We start from the raw sequence: 8,153 nt of genomic DNA, 5'->3' as shown, positions 1-8,153 counted from the left end.
CTTAGAGGTCAATATTCAGAACCACTTAGTAGGCTACATTTGGACTTTCCTGGCTAAGAGACAGCGTTTGAATAGTAGGTATGTGCATTCGTTTAAAACAAATCTGCAAAATTCAACGAATAAGGCTAATTTGTTTCCTTTGGGGGGAGCCTGAACCAAATTGGGGATCCCCTGAATGAAGCAAACCTTATTTATTCATTTTGTTATACATAATGATTCAGGCCTAGGTCTAAACCCAAAGCCAGGGCCTCGCCTAGGGCATAGGCTGAGGCCCAAAGCAGGGGCTGTGATCTAGGCCCAAGCATGATACCGGAGTCTCAGTGGTAGCATGGGCCAATGCAGGGGGGACCTTGGCCGAGACCCCTGAAAATTAAACAAAAAAAAAATTAACTGATCTGTCGGGCTGGGTTGTGAAATTGGGCCTGAGTCCGGGCCCCAGCCTAAGCTGAGGCTCAGGTGTTGGGATTCAGTCTCTGGGTTAGGTTAAAGCCTCAGCCTTGAGTAGGCCAAGGTCGTATCATAGGCCAAAGGTCCCATAGGCACCTTTGGCCTATGGGAAGCCGAGGCTTCAGCCTGTACCTAAGCCGAAGCCAGCAGATCCCCACTGGCCTGGGTAAGGGAGGCTTCGTTTTCATTTTTTGTCCCTTTTGGCTTTTTTTTTTAATTGTTTGATTCGTTTTTTTTCTCATGAATAAAAATGAATCAAACAATCCATAAACCAAAATTCATGGAAAAAAGCCTACCAAAAACGAACTGAAAACAATTTTTTTTCTCCTGCACATCCTTTTTGAATAGTCGGCCACATTCAACAGCTGCTACATAGCTGGATAACTAAGTGGTGGGTAGAATGGGGGTATTCTGGGGTGTGGCTACTTATCCAGCTAACTTAGGGCCGGATTTTAAAAGGGTTACGCGCGTAAATCTGTCTTAAAAAGGCCCGGTGTAAGTCCCGGGGCTTTACTAAAGGGGCGGTGTGGGGGCGGGGCCAGAGGCCTCCGACAGAACGGACATTCCCGGAGGCAGGCGCAAAAGGTAAGACAAGAGTCAGGGAGGTTTGAGTAGGGCTGGGGGGAAAGGTTAGGGGAAGGGGTGGGAAGGTTTGCTTAGGGGGAGGGAACAGAGGAAGGCAGCGTGGCTCAGCACATGCAAAGTGCACAATTGTGCACCCCCTTGCGCGCACCGACCCAGGATTTTATAAAATGCGTGCGCATGTTATAAAATCGGGCCTACATGTGTGCGCGCCATGTAGCGTGCACACATGTAGGCCACGCGCACTTCTTTTAAAATCTACCCCTGAGGGTTTTTCCCATAGACACAAAATGGGAGAAAAGCCAGGGATGGTAACTTTTAAACAGGTGGGCGATGCACATGTGCACATGTTTGCTGGCTCGCCCCCATGGACACGGCAATTTCATAACATATGTGCATATATGTGCAAATGTTATAAAATAGACTGAGCACACGCAATTTTAAGTGGGGTACGTGCATGTGCATGAAAATCCCGCTTCTACCGCGTAAGTGGCGGGATTTTAAAAGAGGCACGCTTCCACGCCATTTCCAGTTTCACCACTTCATTCCCAGTTCACCCAGGCAAGGGATAGGACTTCCAGATCCTCCTATTTTAATAGCCTCCCTTTTCCCCTGTTAACCCTGACCCTTAAAACCCTGCTACATTGCCCATATGTTTTTGTTTTATAACTTACACAGCATGCACAGCAGAAGTAAAATGACGCGGTAGGGGACCCCAGCGTGCGCTTGTACATGTAAGCTTTTCCGCAGTGGTTTGAGAAATCCAGGAATGCCCTTGCTCCGCCTAGACCTCGCCCACACCCTGTTCCTTTTTGGGGACTTTTCATTTGTGCATGCAGCAGGAAATACACGCGTACTCAGGCGGCTTTTAAAATCTGCTCAGTGCACGCCAGCCCGACATATTCACATATCTCCCAGGCATGGCACACATCGGGCTTTTTAAAATTCAGTTTTAAAATTCAATGTTTCTGAATCTGGCCCTTAGCCAGATAAGTTGGACCTGCTATCGAGTAGGTCTAAAGTTAGCTTCATAAACTTATCTGGCTTACCCAGACTCATCTGTCCCTCAAACTACCAGGGGCGGTAACTTTCAAACTGGTATATGTGTGTGTATATTTGCGCACATATAATGTCGGCCCACACCCAGGGATTTGGCCATTTTATAACATACGCGCGCATGTGCTTGCATGTTATAAAATAGCCTGGCCGCGCGCACCGTGTGAGCCAAATTTTAAGTGGGCATGCGCATGTGCGCACAAATGATGATCCTACTGTGTAAACGGGGGTATTTTAAAAGGGGTGCGCGCTGACGCTATTTCCAGTTTTACCAGTTCATCCTCAATTCGCCCAGTTAAGAGACAGGTCCTCCAAACCCTCCCTAGTGTAATGGCCTTCATTCCCCCAGTGAGCCCCGACCCTTAAAACCCCGCAGATCTGCCTATTTTTCTTTATTTTTTAACTTACACGCCATCCCTAGCAGAAATAAAGTTACACAGCAGAGGGCCTCAGCTAGCGCCAGATCATGTAAGTATTTACACAAACATCTAAGGTTCCTGCCCCGAAATGCCCATGTCCCACACCCAGACCGAGCCCACATCACGCCCCTTTTTGAAAACTTCCAAGATGTGCGCGCTCCAGAAGATTCGGGCATTTCTGAACGGCTTTTTAAAATCCTCTTGGTGCATGCGAGCCCAACATATTTGTGCATCCCCTAATTCATGTGCGCGTTGGGCTTTTAAAATTCACCTTAAAGCTTTTATTTCCTTCCCAAAAACCTCAACCTTGAATATAGTTTCTTCTGCCTAGGGTAAGAGTAAAATCTGGACTGACCTTCTTTTTCTGTGCAATTCTCATTATGGTTTTTTGTGTCAAATTCCATGGAGTATCATGGGAGACATGTCATGCTACCTTCTGTCTTTTTACTGTTTCATATTCTATTCACATGAAAAATGAAAAAAGTCTCAAGAAAAATATCTCAAAAGGTACCATTTAGGCAGCCTTTCATGCTACTTTTAAAAAGACAGTAGCACTTTCTTCACCAAAGATTGCAACACTCATCTTTTAAAAGCAATCTGATAGAGCACCCATAATTATACAAGCATCTTAACACTCTCCATAACCATGCATGTATCTCACTATTATACCTCATCCACATATCTTCTCTTATATATAATACTTGCACTCACACTGTACCCTTGCAATAAAACTCATACACTTATCATTCATGCTCACATTACACTGAACCTATCAGCAAAAAAAACACAGAAGGCCAGTCTGACGGCTTAGTGGCAGTGTTGTGCATGGTCATGTGGGAGACCTAGGGCTCAGTTCCAAAGCCTAGATTGGGCGCTTTCTGTTTTAACTATTTCTTTAGCCAGAGAACCAGAATGTTAGGCTAAGGCTGAAAGGGAAAAAAAAAATCAGCTTAGCACTTATGATCTCAATACTTCTATCATGAAGCAAAAAAGAATGAATGAAAAGAAAAGCATGATAGTGGGAGGCATATCTAAAGGGCCATCATTAACACTCCAGATTATATCCCAGTGCATGCATGCATGCCCTGGTACAGATCCTTGGTGGGAGGACTCAGACCCTCTAAAGGAGTATCAACATGTTCTCTTTACACTCCAGCTTTTTTCAAAACACAGAAACAAACAAAACTACAGTAATAAAAGTAGAAACCATATAAAATATAAAAAGAACACCAACAGGGAAGCTAGAATCCACAGAAAAGAAAAAATAGACAATGTAACAAAACACAGGCCAGTCTGTAGCCATATTAACAACTCCATGCACAAACATGAAGTGTCTTTCCATTGAATACAAGTGAATTAGGTCAAAAGTACAGAACTGATACAACAATGCACACATACAAAGGCACAAAGGAAAGGTGGGTCAGTGGAAATGCAGCATGTCAAAGTGTGATACAGACAAAATAACAGCCACAGCACAGCTCCTGCCTCATCAATATGCAAGATAGGTACAGAGATCATGAGAAAATACAATTTCAGTCACACAAACAGAAGCAGCCATGAGAAAAAAATTAGATTCATGTTAAAATCCACAGGGGAATTGGGATTGAATGATGTGTTCCCAGCTCATATCCAACACAAAGGGGTCCTTGCTAGTTGCCCTGGATAAGGAATTTGTAGGCACAAATCCCTGCTCATTCTGAAAAACACAAGAGAAAACATTCAGCTTGCACATGAATAGACTTTGTAGCTTGGTGTAAAACCACATTTATTGCTCACTCTTGCTCAACCAATACATATGTGATACATGAAAAATGGGTGAGAACACTAAAAATCACATTTTTCAAGCTTATGGATTATTATCTCTTATTGCAGATGGGAAAAGGAACTCCTAGGGCATGTCATTGGGGTCCCAGCTGCTAAAATGGGGGATCTGGTGGCTATGCTGCTGTCCAATGTCACTATGTCCAGTCTTCAGTCAAGCAATGACTCCACATGACTCCAATGTTTTTATTAGGGATGTGCAGAGGAAAAAAAAATCAGATTAGTTAATTCATTCATTTCATAGGGCACTTAGATTTATTTCATTTCAAATGAAAAAAATATTTGTTTTATTTGTTTATTTGCCGCCATATTAAATGGGAAAGCAGTGCAGCCTATTTTGGGCTCCCAAATCTGAATTTTATAATAATTTCTAATGAAATTGATGGACAGACATCATTAGAAAGGTGAAGGCATACCAACGTATTAATGCTGTATCAATGTGGCACCAAAAGTGTAAGGAAGAGCCTTATGCATCATAAAGAGGCAAAGAGGTGGCAGGGGTTATCCAAGGACTGTCAGAGGAGCAAATAAGCAGCTAGAGTAGGGAAAACACACTAAGGCTTCAAAAGAGGTCACCAACAACAGTGGCATGAGTGCTTGAAGGTAGCATGAGAGGAAAAATGGCACCAAAAGTGACAATTTTCTAAAGTATCATGAAGAGGGAATGAAGCAGAAAAGGTGGCAGGAAAAAACCCATAGAAAAGAAAAGGACAAAGCAGTACAAAGAGTGGCATCAATACACCACAGCACTATGAGAGGTGCAAAGCATCTCCCAGAATAGCAAGAACACCTCAAAGTGTACAGTCTGGGATATGACAGAAAGGAAGAGTGAAAGCAAGACCCTCAAGGTGCAAAATACTGGGTATGGCAGCAATGCTGAGTGGCAGGGGAGATGTCTGTCTTCCTTTGAAAGCACTTGCCACTTCTCAGGTGTAGATAAATAAATGATCTATTATCAGTAGCATTTTTATTACATGATTTTTATTTTATTCTCTACTTGAACTTGATTTTGCTGCTGGGTAGAAATTTGGCTTTCTTGTGAAATTTGCTCTCCAATTGAAACTTTAGTCTCAGTGTGGCTTTCCTGGTAATTTAGGAGGTTTGCTTTATTAAGAAAGCTTTTCCCATATTATATAGCTGAACACAATTATTTTCTGGTGTTGCATTAATTCTCTCTTCCTTCTGAAACTTTTTCCACATTCAGAACATGTTAAATGTCTCTCCTCATTACGCCTTCTGTTCTGACTGTATTTCTTCCTTTTGATTATGGGTTTTACGGACACTATACTAGGGATATGCATCATTTTTATGATGAAAGGAAATATTGTATGATATTTCCTTTTTTGTCATGTATCGGGTGTCCCCGAAAATGGTAAGAAAACCCCACAAACTTTAATGTGGTTTTCTTATCATTTTGGGGGGGAGAAAGGGCACACAGAAAAAAAACACCTAACCCTTCAGATCTAATTTATTTATAATCCCCCACCCTCCTGACCCCCCAAAAACTTGCCTAAAGTCCCTGGTGGTCCAGCGGGGGTCCTGGGAGCGATCTCCCACTGTTTGCTGCCAGTAAACAAAATGGTGCCAATGGCCTTTTGCCCTTACCATGTGACAGGGGCTATTGGTGCCATTGGCTGGCCCCTGTCACATGGTAGGAGCAATGGATGGCCCGCACCATTTTTAAGATGGCACCGGCCATCCATTGCTCCTACCATGTGACAGGGACCGGCCAATGGCACTGATAGCCTCTGTCACATGGTAAGGGCAAAGTGCCACCGGCGCCATTTTGTTTACTGGCAGCCAACGGCCCGAGAGTGGGAGATCACTCCCAGGACCCTCACTGGACCACCAGGGACTTTAGGCAAGTTTTGGGGGAGGTCGGGAGGGTGGGGGATTGTAAATAATTAGATCTGGTTGGGTGGATTTGGGGTTTTTTTGGTAAATAATTGTAAATAATTAAATGTGGATTGGGGTGTGCGCTAACGGGTCTGTGTTAGTGCACGCTAAACTGAAAATGATTTTATATGAAAAAAAAAATGCCAATCCGCAGGAATACAAACGTTTCCCGTGGGTATACGAAACTGAAAGCGGAAACAATCGGGCACCCGATGCACATCTCTACAATATACCCCTGTATAACCAACAAAGAAAAGGATGGGAGAACCAGGCTGGGACTGTAGAAGGGTAGAACATTTTTTGAAGGAGTTAATAAATGTGTGAATAAAGGTGAACTGATAGATATGGTGCATTTGGATTTTCAGAAGGCGTTTGACAAAATCTCTCATGAGAGTCTCCCACCCAGACCCTCTCCTAATTAAGAGAAAAATCAGCAGCAAGTTCCACTGCCTATCTTTCTCTGATGACTGGCACAGCACAGAGAAAATTAGTAACTCAGTGCAAAAAGCTTAAGCTATTTTTTTTAAAACTGTGAGAGCTATCTCCTAGCATGTTCTTCTCTGACCAAAGTTAGAGAGGAACTACAGCACTTCTCGTGCATGTTCAGATCTTAGGGTGGGAGTGGATCAGTGTCACTTAATCTAGATAGCAGCAATATGTTATGCTTCCAGCTCCCCCTCTATCAGCAGACTCCAAGGAGCCCTGCTCTGAACTGCACTCTCTAGCACATCCCTGATTTCTTGCCTTAGACGGTCTTAAGACTCTGCTCCACCAAGGAACCTCCATGAGCACACTGGCTGGTCAAGCTCACCTGCCTGCACCACACCCAGACTTCAACCCTACTTAACCCTGTCTGTCCCTTGCCTCAATGCTTCGGCATTGAGCTCTATTTGGCTCCTTACTCTAGCCAATTCTGCCTTGTGGTCTTATCAGGTCTTTCCTTTGTTTGTGTCGTGGCCTTCTGACTACAGTCTTGGGCCTTCTGACTACAGTCTTGCCCTGTCTTTCCTCATGGCCTCTGGGTAGTCTCTGCCTTGTGGCCTCCTGGCCTTCAGCTCTGTCCATGCCTAGCTCTGAGGTCCCTCTTGGCCTCTTCCTGACTCTAAGCCTCTCTCTGTCTCCCTGACCTCCAGCTTATCCAGAACCAGCCTAGCCTTGAGGCTTCCCTTGACCTCTCCCTGTTGCTAGACCTCTCCCTGCTTTGCCCCTTAGGGTCCTTTCTTGCCTACGCTGCCTTCAGGCTTTCCTGTTGTATGTCCTGTTTTTCCCTACCCCTTTTTTTCTTGTCTTGTCTTAGTCTGTCTGTGCTCTAGCCTTTGTTCCAGTTCTCTTTCCTATACTCTGTTCCAGTTGTTCCAGTTCTACTCTTACCACCACGAAGCTCCAGTCTGTTCCTGTGTTCCAGTTCTCTTACCTCCGTGGAGCGTTAGTCTGTTCCTGTGTTCCAGCTCACTCTTTTCTCCACGCAGCTCCAATCTGTTCCTGAATTCTATTTCACTCTTACCTCCATTCAGCTCCAGTCTGTTCCTGAGTTCCAGTTCCCTCTTACCTGCACAGCTCCAGCCCATTCCTGACCTCCAGCCCAGCCTGCACTCCAATCCTGAGGCCCAGCCCAGCCTGCATTCCATTACTGAGCCTCAGCCTAGCCTGCACACTGTTCCTGAGATCCAGCCATATCTGCACATCATTTCTGTGCTCCAGCCCAGCCTACACAGCCTGCCTTCCTCCAGCCTCACCGGACTGCCCAAGCTCAAGCTCCAGCTCTAGCCATCTTGCACCACTCCGGAGATGGTATCCACCATGCTCTGCCAACACTGGAGCCTCAACACAAAAGGCTGGTTAGGAATATGTTTCACTGTGATTTGTTGTATATGTAGTTTCCTTGTCAATTTGCCCTGACTCCACTCTGACAAGGTGGTAAAATCACACAGG

General features: G+C 44.7%; 1 protein-coding gene across 2 annotated transcripts in view; it reads right to left on the bottom strand.

The window, feature by feature from the left end:
* Positions 1–1,950: 1,950 nt before the first annotated feature.
* Positions 1,951–8,153, bottom strand: part of C1QTNF3 (C1q and TNF related 3) — a 96,813-nt gene continuing 90,610 nt past the window's right edge. For both annotated transcript variants that reach the window (XM_029579079.1, XM_029579087.1), the window contains exon 7: positions 1,951–4,200. The gene's annotated coding sequence lies outside the window, so the exon portion shown is untranslated. The remainder of the gene's footprint in view (positions 4,201–8,153) is intronic.

This window comes from Rhinatrema bivittatum, chromosome 1 (genome assembly GCF_901001135.1).
Source record: "Rhinatrema bivittatum chromosome 1, aRhiBiv1.1, whole genome shotgun sequence".
Taxonomy (NCBI): domain Eukaryota; kingdom Metazoa; phylum Chordata; class Amphibia; order Gymnophiona; family Rhinatrematidae; genus Rhinatrema; species Rhinatrema bivittatum.
Note: the sequence above shows the minus strand (reverse complement) of the source record. Positions and strands in the feature narration are given on the sequence as shown.